At 35.4% G+C, this 16,449-nt stretch overlaps 2 protein-coding genes across 4 annotated transcripts in view; one reads left to right on the top strand and one right to left on the bottom strand.

The window, feature by feature from the left end:
• Positions 1-4,128, bottom strand: part of DNAAF6 (dynein axonemal assembly factor 6) — a 140,273-nt gene extending 136,145 nt beyond the window's left edge. Inside the window, exon 1 of the mRNA XM_058291303.2 lies at positions 4,057-4,128. The gene's annotated coding sequence lies outside the window, so the exon portion shown is untranslated. The remainder of the gene's footprint in view (positions 1-4,056) is intronic.
• Positions 4,129-4,252: 124 nt separating this feature from the next.
• The window catches only part of NUP62CL (nucleoporin 62 C-terminal like), a 110,806-nt gene continuing 98,609 nt past the window's right edge, over positions 4,253-16,449 (top strand). For 2 of the 3 annotated variants that reach the window (XM_071213036.1, XM_071213035.1), the window contains exon 1: positions 4,253-4,468. The gene's annotated coding sequence lies outside the window, so the exon portion shown is untranslated. The remainder of the gene's footprint in view (positions 4,469-16,449) is intronic. The other variant, XM_071213037.1, reaches the window with a different exon arrangement.

The following is a 16,449-nucleotide window of genomic DNA, read 5'->3' as shown; positions in this document are numbered from 1 at the left end:
AGACTATCTTTCAAAAATGAGGGCAAGAATAGAATATTCACAGACAAATAAAAACTGAGAATTTCTAAAGAAGAGACCAGATTTTCAGGAAATACTAAAGGGTGTGCTAGAGCCTGAAAAGACAGGAGAGAGAGGCCTGGAGAGAGTCTAGAAATGAAGATTATATCAATAAAAGTAAGTAAAAATGTCAAAAGAGTGGTGAAAATAAAATATGACAGATAAAACTAAAATAGTCAGGAATAAACTTGACTAATGATGTGGGGCACTTGTATTCAGAAACCTACAACTTGGTGTTGGAAGAAATCAAAAAGGGCCTAGGTGACTGGAAGAAAATTCCATGCTCGTGGATTGGAGGACTGGGTATCATTAAGATGTCAATTCTACTCTAATTGATGTGCGGATTCAATGTAGTCCCAATGGAAATTCCACCAGCATTAAAAAAAAAACTGAAAATATGATCATTGGATTTGTTTGCAGGGGTAAGGGTTCCTGAATAGTCAGAAACATCATAAAAAGGAAAAGTAAACTCTCATCTTCAGACTTTAAATCATATTACCTAGCTATAGTGGTAAAAACAGCATGGTACTGGCCTAAAGACAGACAAACAGACCAACGGAACCAAATTGATGGTTCAGAAACAGACCCTCCCATGTATGGTCAAGTGATTTTTGACTAGCCTGCCAAACCAACACAGCTTAGACAGAACAATCCATTCAACAAATGATGCTGAAAGAATTGGACAGCCATAGCTGAAAGAAGGAAAGAGGACCCTTTTCTCACACCTTATTCAAAAAGTAACTCAAAATGGATAAAAATCCTAAAAATAAAAGCAAGAACCATAAAGCTTCTAGAAGAAATTTTAGGAAAATATCTTCAAGACCTAGTGGTAGGTGGTGGATTCTTAAAAGAGATAAGAGGAAAACTGAGATGGACATCTGATGTTTAATGTATATCGAAGTTTTAACTAGCTTTACTGTAAAAGAGTAGAAATATGTAGAGTGGATGGTAACACATAGTGAATAACAGCTGGTTTATAAATGGGGATGTGACTGAAAATGGTAGTCTAGGTATGTAAATGTCAATTGATAAAATGCTAGAGAATAATCTAGGAACTGAATAGCACAGTACACCAACAGGTGGATGAGAATTGTGGGTGATGATACAGATTCAAGAGTGTCCTTTGTGAGCTAGAGTAAATGTACATCACTACTGCAGGCTGTTGGGAATGTGGAGAAGTATGGGAAAAATGCAGCTGGAGTGACCTATGGACTGTGGTGAGCAGTAGTAATATAATATTCTTCCATCTATGCCAAAGATGTACTGTGTTGATACTGAGGCAGTATGGAAAATGTGAGCCAAATATACACTATGGACATGGCAATAATCAGATGATATTATCTGTAGCAAATGTTCCACCACAATGTGGTGTGTTGATGGAGGGGTGTTGTTTGGGAATTCTACACATATGCACGATTGTTTTATAAGTTTACAAATTCTGTCATAAAAAATATATTGAAAAAATAATAATAGGGTGAGTTGGGGGAAAACACACCAAATGTAAGATAAGGACTATGATTGGTAGTATGATTTTGACAATATTCTTTCATAATTTGTAACAAACTTCTCACAACAATGCAAGGTGTTGGTGGAGGGTTTATGTATGCGACCCCTGTATAATGTTATGCATGTTTGCTTCATAAGCTCACAACTTTTACTATACACTTAATTGTTCATGTATGTTCATATATAAATGATGTAAAGATAATATTAATAGGATTGGTTAGGGGAAAATACTTTGGATAGTAATATTTTGGCAATGCTCTTTAATAATTAGTTAAAAAGGTTTAACAACAATGCAAGTTATTGGTGGTAAAGTGAGTTATGATAGTTCTGTATGATGTTATATATGTTTGTTTTATAAGTTGACAACTATTATTATACCCTTGTTTATGTATGTTTATGTATGAGTGATATGCTTCAATAAATTAATTTAAAAGCCTAAAGTATAAATAAATTTTTAAAAATCAAGTAGCTTAGTTTAAAAAGAGGTGAAGGATCTGGTAGAAATTTCTCTAAAGGAGATATACAGATAGCCAATAAGCACGTGAAAAGATCCCCAACATCACTAATCATCAGGAAAAAAAGAATCTAAAACACAATTAGATGTCACGTCACACTCACTAGGATGGCTAGAATCAAAATGTCAGATAACAACATGTGTTGACAAGAATATGGAGAAATTGAAACATTCTTGGTGGGAATTTAAAATAGTCCAGTCACTTTGGAAAACTATTAACCATAGAGTTACCTTATGACCTAGCAATTCCATTTGTAGGCATATGCCCAAGAAAACTTATGTCCATACAGGAACTTGTACATGAATGTTTATAACAGCATTCATTATTCATAGTGCCCAAAATGTGGAAACAACCCAAATGTCTGTCAAAGGAACAGTAGGTAAACAAAATGTGGTTTATCTATACAATGGAATATTATTCACAATAGAAAGAAATATTGTACTGATACTTGCCACAGCATGGATGAACCTTGAAGAAATTATGTTATGCAAAAGAACCCAGTTACAAAACCACGAACTATATAATTTCATGCATATGAAATTTCAGAATAAGGAAATCAATAGGGACAAAAATTAGATTGTCACTTAGGCTTGGAGCTAGGGGTAACGGGTAGGCAGCATGATAGCTAAAGCATACTGGGTTTCTTACTGAGGCAGTGAAAGTGTTCTAAAATTGGACTGTGGTGTTGGTTGCTAATATCTGTGAATATACTAAAATCCATTGAATTGTACACTTAAATGGGCAAATTATTTGGTATGTGAATTATAAATCAATAAAGCTATTAAAATACAAACACCACAGCCACAAATGTACCAACTCATAAGTAACTATGGGAACTTAAGAGCTTTTGTTAAAAAAATTAAATATATTTAATGGAAGATTAAATTACCTGGAATTCTTTATAAATTGAAAGGTCAAGAAATGAGACTTTTTATTTAATATTTCCTCTGCCTATTAGTTTTTATTTTAGTCATTAATCATAAGGGGTCTCTAACATCCCAATACCTTTTGAAACATGAGATTTTATATGGAAAGGCAAATCCTTAGTTTCTAAAGAATTCATCTTGAGTTATCCAATGCTGTATAGTACATTTTAGCCGAACTTAATATACTTGTCAATTATTTTTCTTCCTATTTCTCTATCTCAGTCTCATAGTCCACTTCCACCTAAAAAGGAGTTGAGGCAGGGACTACTCTTTCAATACTTTGAAATTTTCTTCCTCAAGTCAACAGGCCTATTTTCGTCATTCTTCAGGAAACAGCCTCTGTTCAGAATCCTTATTCCCAACACAAAACTCAGGATAAATGACTTCTACCTCTCTGGTCAAACTCTGTTCTCTCCCCTCAGATTTCATTTTTGCACAATTCCTTACTTTTTTCAAAAGGTATCGGCGAATGGCATATAATACTTAATCTCTTAATCAGCCCTCCGTGAGTAACAGGTACGTACTTTGTACGCACAAGTAGTCTTTCGAACAATACTCCAGGGCTTAGTAAGTGCGGATCTCACTGTTTCCCACTCTTCAACGGGTTTGACCAAGGTCTGTTGGGGCTCTCGCCCCTCAGCGTTCATGATCTAGCACACGGGACATTGTTTAGGTAGTAAATGGCACCGTATAAATCGTTTCAGTCTGAACAGTGTTATGTTCTCTAAAGAACATATTCCAACCAAGGCATGCTGGTTCAGGATAAATCATGCCTGAGTATGTAAAACAGAAGGTACAATGCTTGTACGAAATAGCTGTAAGAAACTTAGTTTTCACTTTCAAATTAGTGATTTTTTTTAATGGGAGGGAGAACTAACAAGTGTACTGGTTTTTAGGACGGGGTAGAAAGGGAACTGGTCTCATAACTACAACTTGTGAATTTTGTGTTCTTTCTCAGAGTCTTAAGTATCTCGAGTTCTCCCTAGTTTCTCTAATAGCCACGGCATCTGAGGACCCAGTCTTTCTCCCTTCTTAAGTTCAGGTTTCCTCACCTTGGTCAGTTTTCAGGTTGCTCGCTAGGCTCCGAAAATAGACTGCGGAGGGCTCTGCGTTTTTCTGTTGCCTTGGTAACAACTGTGTCCTACTACCTTCCCCACCTCCGGGTTCTCGCTTGACTTTCCTGGCCAATCATAGGAGACTCTCCTTTGAACCAACACCAGGACTAACCAACCAGAGCGCGCTACAGTCGATTCAATGGCCGCCTTTTCCAGTTAACTAGGTCGACCCCAGTTATACCTAGGTTTGGGTTAGCGTCACTAAAGCTGGAAACTGCCTACCGACGAAGCCGCTCCTTTACCGCTGGCATAGGCCGGGGTCTGCCTCTCTGGCGGCTACGCGGTCTTGGAGGCCTGCATATTTACTTTGGGGCTGCGAGAGCATGCGGCGGCAGCGGCTGCTGCTGAGGTAAGTTTTCGTTTGTCAGGTCATCAGTAGGCTTCGCTTCCATTTACGCTTTTCCTGTGTAATTTCAGATCTGAAGACTCCATCTCCGTCTGATCCGGAGCGGCGGGGATTTAAGAGTAGGGTCGGTGGCCGGGCAGGGCTGGGGGGATTGAGAAGCCGTTTTACTAAGGCTCCACGCACTCTACTGAACGCCCAAGGAGACAACTGTTGTGGATCCTTGCAGGCTCAACTCGTGGGACAGTGTGTGTGCAGGCGGGGTGAAGAGGGTGGGATTGAGTTTGTTATTCCGTGCTGTGGGCTAGCCTCCTGGGCCCGAAGCCCAAGTGGAAGCACCCACACGTCTCACTCGCGGCTCGTGTGGGGCATGGGCTAGAACTACGCTTCGCTTCCACTCCCGGGAAAATCGCGGGGAACAGAGAGGTGCTTTTACCGCCTAGGAGTGGAGAAGCGTAGGCGCGCCGCTGTATTGACACTGTTTGGGAATCTTGATATCTTCACTTTACCCTCGTTTCTCATGAAATCCGTGGTTTGGTTTTAAACAAAGGTAAAGAAAGAGATGGCATAATAAATCTTTGGGACTGATTACCTGTGGTCGATAATAGGGCCCTGCATATAGTATTCGAGTGTCGTAAGCAAGGGCAGATAGGATGGTTTTAATGGATAGTTACTTTCGGTTATCCAGGGATTGGAATTTGATTATGGATTAGCTAGACTGCTTCCCTTTTTTCCGCTACCATGTTTTCCTTTTCTTTTCTTAGCTTCTGCCCCAGCTGGTGAAAGGGATATTGATGCTTGGGTAATTTGTCCGTTCTTCTTATTATCCATGGTTAAAACAAAGGGGAGGGGGCAGAATATTTAAGTTATTGGCTGAAATAAAGTCTGGTTTTTTTGCTAAGTTACCTATACCATGATGCCCTTATTACTATGGATTATCAGAATTATGTCTTGCATTATGTTATTCCTTTAGATACTTGTGGAGCTTAAGAAGAATCTTGAGGTTTTGTTGTATGTGTTTATGCCATCTCCTTTTTCTTGATTGCTTACTTCTATCCTGCATTACTGTCTGTTATTCTAAGTCTGCAATGCCCATTCAGTGCTTTTCAAGACTGTTTGGCTATGGCTTACGGTAAGAAGTAAATTTTATATTGTGACCCAGTACACACAAACATATATAACTTAGAACCTTTTCTCAGAAACAATACTTAATACATGCAGTGCACTCTTACTCTATTTATTTTTAAAATGTAGATCACAACTCACTATTGTATTGTCATTTGCAGTATGAAAAACATTGGCCTTAGACCTTTGGTTTTAAAACTTGAGTGTGTTTGTGAAGTTTTTTTTTTTTAAATGCAGATTTCTCTGGCTCACTCTAGGAATTGATTCTGTGGGTCTGCGGTGGATCCCAGGAAGGTGTGTTGATACAGCATAAAGATGATGTGTTTGGTACAGTGTCAGATGCATATATGTTCAATAAATTTAGTCCTCTTCTTGAGGAACAAATATCTTTAGGGGTAGAATCACCTCTTCAAAGTTTGGTCTGTCCCTGGCAAGGCAGAGTCTAATGCTAAGTACTATTTTCTCCAGGTTTTAGGAAGTAAGGAGGTAGGGAATGGGTCCAAGATCTTAGCTGAATCTTCCTGCACTTGGCTTCCATGGCGAATTTCAAAAATATGGAAACATAAGTTTGAGGGAGACAGAGAGGCTCCATGACTGACTTGCCCATAGTCATTCTGAGTGATTGGGTGGCAGAGGAGAATAGAGTTCACTTGATTTAAGTCTAATCTTGTCTACTCTGCCTTTATAGCTGTCCCCTTCCTCTCAGCAAGTCAGATCTAGAGGTAGAAGTTGAATACAAGAAGAGAGGTTCCCTGATTTGTCTATCCCTGAAGCAGAGGCAAGTCAATTTCTGGGTTTTGATTGTTAGTTTGGTTTATAGTAATGTAACTTGAGAGATCTGAAAGGTAAAAAATACATCCAAAATTTTCTGTGGTTTATAGCTATGCAAAAAAGATTTAGTTTAGCTAATTCTTTTTTAAAATATTGGTAGCATTTTATTATTTGAAAGCATTGGATAAATAATTTATTAAAACAGCATTAAAGGAAAGTAAAGATGAAATATTTCACTCAATACTATGACATTAATATAACTAATATTTCCATTCCCTTCCTATCTTTAACCCTACATAGTCATATATTTACATAATTGTAATCCTTTATGCAATTTTTTCCTCTTTTTATTTAATATGGTTTGGGGGATTTTTTTCAATATTGTAAAAAGTCTTCATGTTTTTCATCATCATCTCTAGTGAGTCGGCCATAATTTACTTAGCCTAATAATCAACAACAGAAGACTTATTTCCAGTTATTTAATGTTAGAAATAACATTGTAAAGTCTTGGTTATTTAAATCATTTATATCACTTTTGTCTACCATGACACTCAGTTCAAGAGGAAACCTAAGGAGAAGTCCAGAGATCTGGGCCTGAGCTGCGAGTTTCTGTCCTACTAGGATGTGTGGATTTTACTCTCTAGGTTTGTAAGTACTAGAGCAGCAGTGATCAACTGTATACATATGAGTTATAGTGAATGTATTTTTTTTACTAATAAGTATAGATGTTTTCAAAATGATTTACTTTAAAAATAGGTAAATCATAGCAGATGCAAGTGCCATAATAACACTCAAACTGATTAGCTTTCTTTATGCATATCTTTTCCAAAGATTGAATGTGTATTGATTTGTAATTCAAAAAATTTTATGAAGGAGCCAATTAAGTTGACAGGAAGAATAAAGGCTATAGTTGGTCTATATTAGCACATCTCCCTTTTCAAAGCACCTATATTTTCTTTTCATTCTACAGCATGAAAGTCCCTCTTTTTAAAGTTATGTAATATTTCAAACAGAAAAGTACAGAGAGCTTTATATGCCATTGTGCATGTACCCACCAAAGTTTAACAGTTATTGTTATTTTGCCATATTTTCTTTTAGATACTCTTCTTTCAAGAACTAAAACATCGCTAGTACCTCTTTGTACTCTTTCCTGGTCTCAGTTTCCTTCCCAACCCAGAGGTAGTTACTTTTCTAAGGCTGTTATATATTTTTCCAGTCTGTGTTCATACAAGCACACTGAAATGTAGATGGCCATAAATAATTTGTAATATATTGTGTGTCTTCAACATTTACATAAATGGTGCACTGTAGTTACTCTTCTGCAAGTTCTTTTGATTAATATATTGTTTTGAGATTTAGCCATATTGACAAATTTAGATGAAGTTGGTTATTTTTTATTGATATGTATTATTATTCTATTGCATGACTATACCATTCAACAGTTGTTGTTAGACATTTAGATTGTTTCAAATATTTTACTTACTATGTACCATGCCACACTTGTGCACATGTGTGAATTTCTCTGGCGTATATACCTAGAAGTGGAACCACTGCATCAAAGTATATATATACTTCTTCATTGTTACTAAATATTGCCAAATTGTCCTCCAAAGTGGTCATACCAATATATACTTCCACCAGCACTGTTCAAATCCCAGCTGTACCCTTTACAAGGTATAAGACCTTGGGCAGGCTACTTAACTTTTCTGTGCCAGTTTCCTATCTGCAAAGTGGGTAAAATGATAGTACTTACTTCATAGGGTCATATGAGGATTAAACGAGTTAATATATAAAGCACTTAGAATAGTACCGGAGAAGTACGTTTTAAGTGTTACGCTATTATTTTTGAGTGGGACAGAAAGGAGTAGGTGACAGATCAGCATAGTTATATTGTAGCCTATCTATATTGTAGTTTTAGTCCAATAATGGTGTATCTCAATAATTGTGATAATTGCAAGTTAAGAACTTGTAAATTGTGATTTATAGTTACTTCCATTTAAAAATTATTTTTATTATAAAAGTAATGCACGTTCACTATAAGAATAAGTCAAACAATATCGAATAAAGTTGAAAGTGAAATTATTACACCACATTATTTTCAGTGCCTCCTCCTAGGATTTGTCATATCAGATAATAACATGTATGATAAATCTAATTGAAGCAGTGAGGAACTGGTATAGGATAACCCCAAACTGTAAGGAAATGTTTGCAACACATATTAGCAGATGGCTAATATGCATAATGTATAATGATCCCTTACTAAGAAAAATAGACAAGGGCTATGAATAAGCATTTCGTAGGGGAAGCAGCACAAATGGCCAAAAAATACATGGAAAGATGCTCAATTTCACCAATAAATAAAAACATGATCATTTTTTACCTAATGGATTAAAATGAAAGATTGGTAATATTTATAGTTGGTGAAGTTATGGAGAATGAAGTCATACATGAAAAGATATGATGTGATGATAAGTCAAAACAATCCCTGTTGGAGTTTAATTTGGCATTATCTGTAAAAAATTAAATCTCCATACCCTATGACCAGCTGCCCCCATTTCAAGGACTCTGTCCTACAGATATTCTAACATCATTTTTCAAACATAGATATACATTGTTTGAAATAGCAGAAACTTGGAAGTAGCTAAAGGTGAGCAATAGAGGAGGGTTAAATAAATTGTGGTATATACATGTAGTAGAATACTGCATGTCTGTGAAAATAAATGGGCTAGATCTATATGTAGATGTCTGATATGTTAAGTAAAATAAATCAAGTTGCAGACAGGTATTGTGTGAACCATTTTTTGCAATATAGCATTTGTGCACTTATGTTTTGTAGGCGTAGGGAAATCTTGGGAAAGATATGCAACAGACAGATGATTACTAATAGACACTTCTGGGAAACCAGAATGGCCAGGAGGGGTTGTAGAAATGACTTTAACACATGCTTCTCTTTGTTGTTGAATTTGCTGTTATAAGTATGAATTAATAAAAATTTGTAAAAAAAATAGTAAAATGAACTTCTAATTTTCTTATTTGTAGATTTTTTAATTAAGTGCATTTGTCTCCATTTTTAGCATAAAAGGGTTCACCCTATAAATACTGATGTGTAACCTGCTCCCCTCTCCCTGACTTAGCATATCCTAAGCATCTTTTTAATGATTGTACATATAGATCTACCTTATTTTTTTTTAACTGGTTGCATAGTATGCTGTTATGTGGGATTCCCTCTTGACAGACATTTAAATTCTTTTGAGATCTCACTTAAAACATTTTTTATTCATGAGTAATTTTAAAATAAGGAATGCAAGGGTAGGTATAGAAAACGTGAGTAGTGAAGTTAGAACTGTGTTGCACATAATTGAGAATGATGTGGATATTATCTGTGTGATGGGGCAATACAACATTTACAAGTACAAAATTATAAAACTAACAACAGAGACAGTTATTATTCACTTTCCAATGGTACTTTTCACAAGAATATGTTCAATTTTTAAATTTTGTCATGATTTTTAAAATAAAAACAAAAGAATTATGCTTATTTTTAAAAAGCCATATACATTATTTCCTAATTTTTTTTGTTGAGAGAGGGTCTGAAAAAATTGAAGACTCCTTTTTAAATGATAAAATCTAATTATATTGGCCGGATTTATGTTTCCTTATAAAATGATAGTTTTTGGAAGTCTTTAAATGACTACTTTCGTTACTCACATGCTTGTAAAAGATTTTTTTATGAATACCATGTTTCAGAAGTCTCTAGTTTTGTGATCTACTTCCCCAAAATTTTGCAGGGGTAGGGCTCCTCTAAATGTGGGTCTGCCTTTGAAGTTCTTTGTTTCCTTGGCTAGTTCTTACTCTATCCCCTTTCTCCTTCCCTCCGCCCCTTAGCCCTGTTCTTCCCTCCCCAATGCTCCCCTTTCTCTTGGGTCCCTCCAAGCCCTGCCATCCAATGGGCCTCTCTGTCTTCCATGTCTACCCTCTCCTGCCACCTCCCCACACAACCTCTCTTGGTTCCTTCCCATCTGCTCTAAGATTCTCTCTCTTGAGTTCCTACTCTTAAAACCCCTCTGGTCCTGTTTTTCGTTTTTCCATTTTCAATTTTGTAAGGGCTAAAGTCATTCCCTGAGAATCGGATCTGTTCGTTGAATTAGACATGGAAATTTGCAGTCTGCTGCAATATAATACTTCTATTTTAGTATTTGGAGATTTGGTCTTAATTTGGATTTGTTTGTTTTTTTAAAAAATTTTTTCATAGCCCTTTAAGTAAGGTTTCTTACAGCTTTGAGAAGTTAGTAGGAAAAGAGAAGAAAGAACTTAGTGAAAAATAGTAAGTTATTCTAATTAAGATGTTTAATATAAACTCAAAGCCAATGTGCCATTTTCAGTACCCATCCTTATATTTTATTTTGGCGTAAAATGAAACAATCACCACTAGAGGTGTGATCCATCCCTATTTCTTTCAAGATGGCTGTGCTAATATTTCACTTCTTCCTTTTCATTTCTCTCTGGGGACTCTTAAACAGAACTAAAACATTAGTAACTCAGTTCCTCCTGCCAGAGTTGGCAGGCACAATATCAGCAACTAATAAAGTCCCTACTATGCCCTGAGACTTAGATTTTTCTACTTGCTTCTTCAGCCCTTTTTATGGAAGGCTTTATGTCTTGTGGAGCAAGGGGTTTCTTTAGTTTGTGCTTTTTCTTTGTTTCTTTGCTTCCTTAATTCAATACTTGTTATGATACAGAACCATATCTACTGTCAGAGGTTGCTATTTAATGGAATTTGTTGTTTGAATTTTCAGGCCAGATCTTTTTGTCATGATATCCTTGGGAAGGTGAAGTGCATATGTGCAACTTGATGGTTGTCAAGTAGGTAGGCACTTTAAAGGGAGTGTTTCCTCTGAGGAAGAATGGTCCATAGTGTATTTGCTTCCAAGGAAGTAGGGCATTTTAAATTAAATTATATGGCTGCGAGTCTGTGATAGCTAATATAGTGGAATAGTATCATGAATGATCAAAAAATCATTTATACTTTGTGAGAGAGAAGTCCCTAAACATTTATGCTGCCCAGGCTTGAACTTATCTTGTTTGTGGCTCTTGAGATGCAGTAGATTTATTTTTCTAATGGTTCATTTCCTAAGCTAATATTAAAATAGAAATACTGTGTACTAGCTTCTTCACTTACTAGTTATGTGACCTCAGTTTCCTTAGCTATAGCGTGGAGATCAGAATACCTTTTGATTTGTTGTAAGTAGTTAAAGAAGATAAAGGATTTTAGATTCAATAAGTGCTTCCTTTTATCTTTTCCTCTTTATATTATGTAAGAAAATAAAAAATTAGAGTGGTAATGTTGTATGTCCTGAAATGACCTACCTTCATTTATTGATTGTAGATCATATTTCCTACAATTCAGAATACTCCTAGGATTGATAAATGATGGTAAGTTTAGTATGCAGAGCAGATAATTTGCATGCTGATAAATGAGATAGAGGCATAGTAATTTTTTGAATCATAATTTGAAATCCAATTTATGTTCACTCTCTGAAACAACTAAAAGAGTGCTCCATAAATATCCCTGATTTGCCGATCCTTCACTGACAGCAAAGAGAACCCCAGCATTATATTTTAGAAAGATTTCACAAAGCACTCTACATTAAATTAAATTAGATAAGGTAATATATGAGAAGAGCCCTTTATAATGTGTGAAATGCTGTATAGATACAACTTACTTTTTAAAAAATATTTTCGTTACTTAGCAGAACTGCCAGAATTTTAGAGTTGAGGAAACAGACTCCATTGCATTTAGGCAGCTAGCACAGTCTGGTAGGCATCAGAACTCATTGAATTTTTTCCTTCTTATCTGTTGTTCAGGTCCTTTATCTAGCCCCTTTAGGTTGGACCTGCCCATTTCCAGGAGCCTTTCCCCTGAACTCTGATAATTCCTTTGGGCCTAGAGGGTTTTCTGCTGAAGCCGTTTAAGGTTTAGTGTTTCTTTCTTTGAACCTGTATGCCTGCGTTAGGGTACTGAAGACAGAACTATAAGCTGATCTCAACACAAAAAGTTGTAGCTTTGTCAACTTTAAGCTCTTACAGATAGGCAGTGTGGAAAAGGAAAGGTCCCTTAGAAGATTGATAAGAGGCTGTTTTGGAGGAACTCATCAATGATAGACACTGGTATTCCTACTCATAGTAATGAATAGAGAGTATAGACCTTCCCTCCCTTCAAAAAATATACTGATTGGCTATGATCTGCTGATAAAAATAATTGAACATTGGGTATGGGGGTAGGAGGTGGGAGGGGTATCCAGAGGAAAGCTAAAGTGTACTAAGGTGCTCCTGTTTGTTAAAAAAGATAGAGACTACTGATTAACTTTAGGCTTTGTTAAAAAAAGTAATTTGTCTTTGTGTTATAAGAAATTATTTAAGGGGAATTCATAAAAATTAATATAAATAGGCTATATAATTTCCAAGCATGTGAAAAATAAAGGGTATAAAGAAAATATCACTGATCCAAAATATGTAGAAAAAGATCAAATATATATGCAGCATGACAAATAAAAATACAAAATAAGATAGAAGAAATAAGTCGAGTTGTATCAGTAGTCACACTTAATGTAAAAGGTTAAAATCACTAAACTTACTCAAATTGGGATGAAAATTTTTCAGCTAAGCTATTTGCCAAAACCACATTTAAAATGACACAGAAAGGTTGAAAAAACAGGGATGCAATAAAATACACTAGGCAAATACCAACCGAGAGAAAACTGGTGAGGCAACATTAATGTCAGACAAAATATCATTTAATGCAATTTAGCATGAAAAGCGAAAACATTTCACATCTAGGAAAGGGAAATATCTACCAAAAGGCTATTAGTCATGAACTCTGTCCCTAACAATATAATCTTGAAATATATAAAACAAAAAGCAATGGAATTAAAAGGAGAACTTGACAGTCCATAATAATGATGGGGGACATTTCAAAACACCTTTGTCAGAAGCAATAGTTGAACAAAATAGATTTAGAAGTGAAAAAGTACCAAGATATGAAAGATTTAACATCTAAATGAGATGGAGGGGATAGAATTTTTAATTCTAAATTCCTAGTGACAAACATGGCCTTTTTATTCCAGAAAGTGATTTTTTTGGTTTTATTTCCCAAATTTCTAAGGTAAAAAAGTATTTAAAGGTGTGTTCTACAATTAATAGGAAGATCCTTAAAAATCACTTCCAAAAGATGATTAAGTCCACAAATGTGCAAGAGTACAAGATAAAAATCCACTTTTTGATGGTTACCAGGCTCTCAATGTGCTACTGATGACAATGCCTAAACCTGAAAGTATTCATCAGTTTATTACGAAGTCAAAGCCACGGTTTGACAGAAATGCTTAAGAGTTTGCCTGTCACCTTTTATAATCCTAGGAGAGTGATTCCCCTGGGATTATAGCAGTAAATAGAGCAAGTCCTCCTACTCTGCCCTGAATGCCTTCCTTTTTGGTCCCCTCTAGAACTGAGTTGTTATACTTGAAATCACTAACTGGAGCTCACATTTTTAAAGTTTTATGAAGTATATATGACTTTAAAATAAGCATATCATAAATAACACATTCAGGTAAATATTGTCCTTCAGAGTTGTTCTTGGGAGGGTGCTTCACTTATGCCCATGATATGACACTACTCAAAATGCTGTATTTCATCAATTAAAAGAGGTACATTTTAAAATAATTTCAAGATTTCTAGAGTTGGAATAAATCTTAACAGCTGACAGCATCTTAGGATCATTCTTGGCTAAGTAGCAGTTGTAACGTAATAACTGTTCTTGCATGTGCAGGTAATACCAGGATCTCTGCAATCAAAACCAATGGTTTTGAGGAGACAGTGGAGGAAGTGGTAAATCAGACTTAGTTATTGATAGTCCTAAAGCAGGAGTCATAGGTTGGCTAGGGCCATACATATTCGTAAAGCTGACTTGAGCATAGCAAAAATAGCTTTTAGTACTCTTATGAGTTCTTTTAAGAAATGCTGCTCCTGATGTAACAGATGTCAAGACATTTTAGTTGAAAAATGAACTCTGAATGTGGAATTTGGAGATACCTTAACCAAGTTACTTCACTTATGTTCTTTTTAGAGATATTAACGTATGTGTTAAATTAATATCTCTGACTATGATGAAAAGAGCTCTTTCAAGAAGTATAAAATAAAATTTTAAAGTGATAAGTAGGAATTGTGACAGATTTTTTTTTCCTTTCTTAATGGGGCATGAGGTAATGGGACTCTTAGATTTGATATAATATTTTTGGAGCTGATTTATTAGAATTGCCTTTTAGCGATAATTTGTAAAAATTGATTTTAGTTACATTTCATTTTATTATTCCTAGCTGGGATAGAACTATATTAATTTTTTCCCTTAATACTTGGAAGATATTATTCCATTGTTTTCTAATGTATATTGTAGCTAATGAAAAGCCTGCTGTCAACCTTATTGTTACTTCTTTCTAGGTAAGCCTGGTTTTTCTTTCTTGTAGCTTTCAGAATTTTATCTCTATATTTAATATTCTAGAGTTTCAATATATTGTATATAAGGGATATGTGTGTGTGTGCATTCTTGGGGAGGGGTTACCTGCTTGTACTTGGTGATCTTTTTATTTTTTTTAATTTTTTTTCATTTTTACTGTATTTTTAAAAGATACGTAGATCACAAACAATGTTACATTAAAAAATATAAGAGGTCCCCACATACCCCACACCCCACCCTGCCCACTCCTCCCTCATCAAAACCTTCTTCATCATTGTGGCACATCAATTGCATTTGGTGAATACATCTTTTTTTTTTATTAAATTTAATTTTTTTAAATTCATTTTTAAAAATATTACATTAAAAAAATATGAGGTCCCCATTCACCCCCCACCGCCCCCACCCTACCACTCCCCCCACAGCAACACTCTCCCCCATCATCATGACACATCCATTGCATTTGGTGAATACATCTCTGGACATCGCTGCACCTCATGGTCAATGGTCCACATCATAGCCCACACTCTCCCACGTTCCATCCAGTGGGCCATGGGAGGATTTGGTGATCTTTTTAATCAAGTGGACTCATTTTTCTTCAATTCTAGCAAACTCATTAATTCATTGAATATTATTTCCTTCTGGCATTCATTTTGGATGTATATTGGATCTTCTACTTTATTTTCTCCTTACCTCCTAATTTATCTTTTCTTTTCCATCACTTTATCTGCTCTGTGTTCTGGGATATTTATTATGTTCTATCATCTAGTTCACTGATTTTATTTCTCTACAAATAGCTGTGTCTAGTCTATTTAAATCTCTCACTTGATCTTTTTTATTTATACTACTAATATCCATTTCTTGGATTTCTTGGTGGTTCTTTTTCATATTCACTTGTTTGTTTTATGGATGTTATTTCTTTCTTGAGCCTCTTTGAAACAGTAAAAATATTTTTAAAGTGTCTTTCAAATTGCTCTATTTTCTCTAATTTCTTGGATAAGAATTCTCTCATTTTTAGAGAATGTAGACTACTGTTTATGGTGTTGAACCTAGATGTTTTGTAATTCTTGTTTTTGAATCAGTCTTCTGGGGACTTTTTTTATTTTTTTGGCCATGTGTAACCTAGGAAGTGGAGGCCTCCCTCTTGAGTGCTCTCATGGTTGCCTCTGCCTGAACCCTAAAAGTTTCATCAACTCCTAACCTTTTTATCCCGCACCACTAAGGCAAATTGGATTCAGGCTATCTATGCAAATCTTCTGTGCAAGCTTAGAGTTCCCACATCCCCTCATTGTCTTTGTCTTTTGTTTTGTTTTGTTTTTTAAAATTTTTATTGAAATATATCATTCATACATGAACACACATAAACAATAAGTATATAGTAAAGATTGTGAACTTACAAAATAAACATACATAACATCACACAGGGGTCTCATACATCACCCCTCCACCAACTCTTTGCATTGACACATTATAGTGAGTAGTTTCTGGTTTATAAATGGGATTGTGGCTGAAAATGGTAGTCTGGGGAAGTAAATGTCAGTAGAAAGAAAGCTAAAGAATAATCTAGGTACTGAATAACACAGTGAAC

Source organism: Dasypus novemcinctus, chromosome X (assembly GCF_030445035.2).
Source record: "Dasypus novemcinctus isolate mDasNov1 chromosome X, mDasNov1.1.hap2, whole genome shotgun sequence".
NCBI classification, from domain to species: Eukaryota; Metazoa; Chordata; class Mammalia; order Cingulata; family Dasypodidae; genus Dasypus; species Dasypus novemcinctus.
The sequence above is the reverse complement of the archived record's forward strand: the minus strand, read 5'-3'. Positions and strand labels throughout refer to the sequence as shown.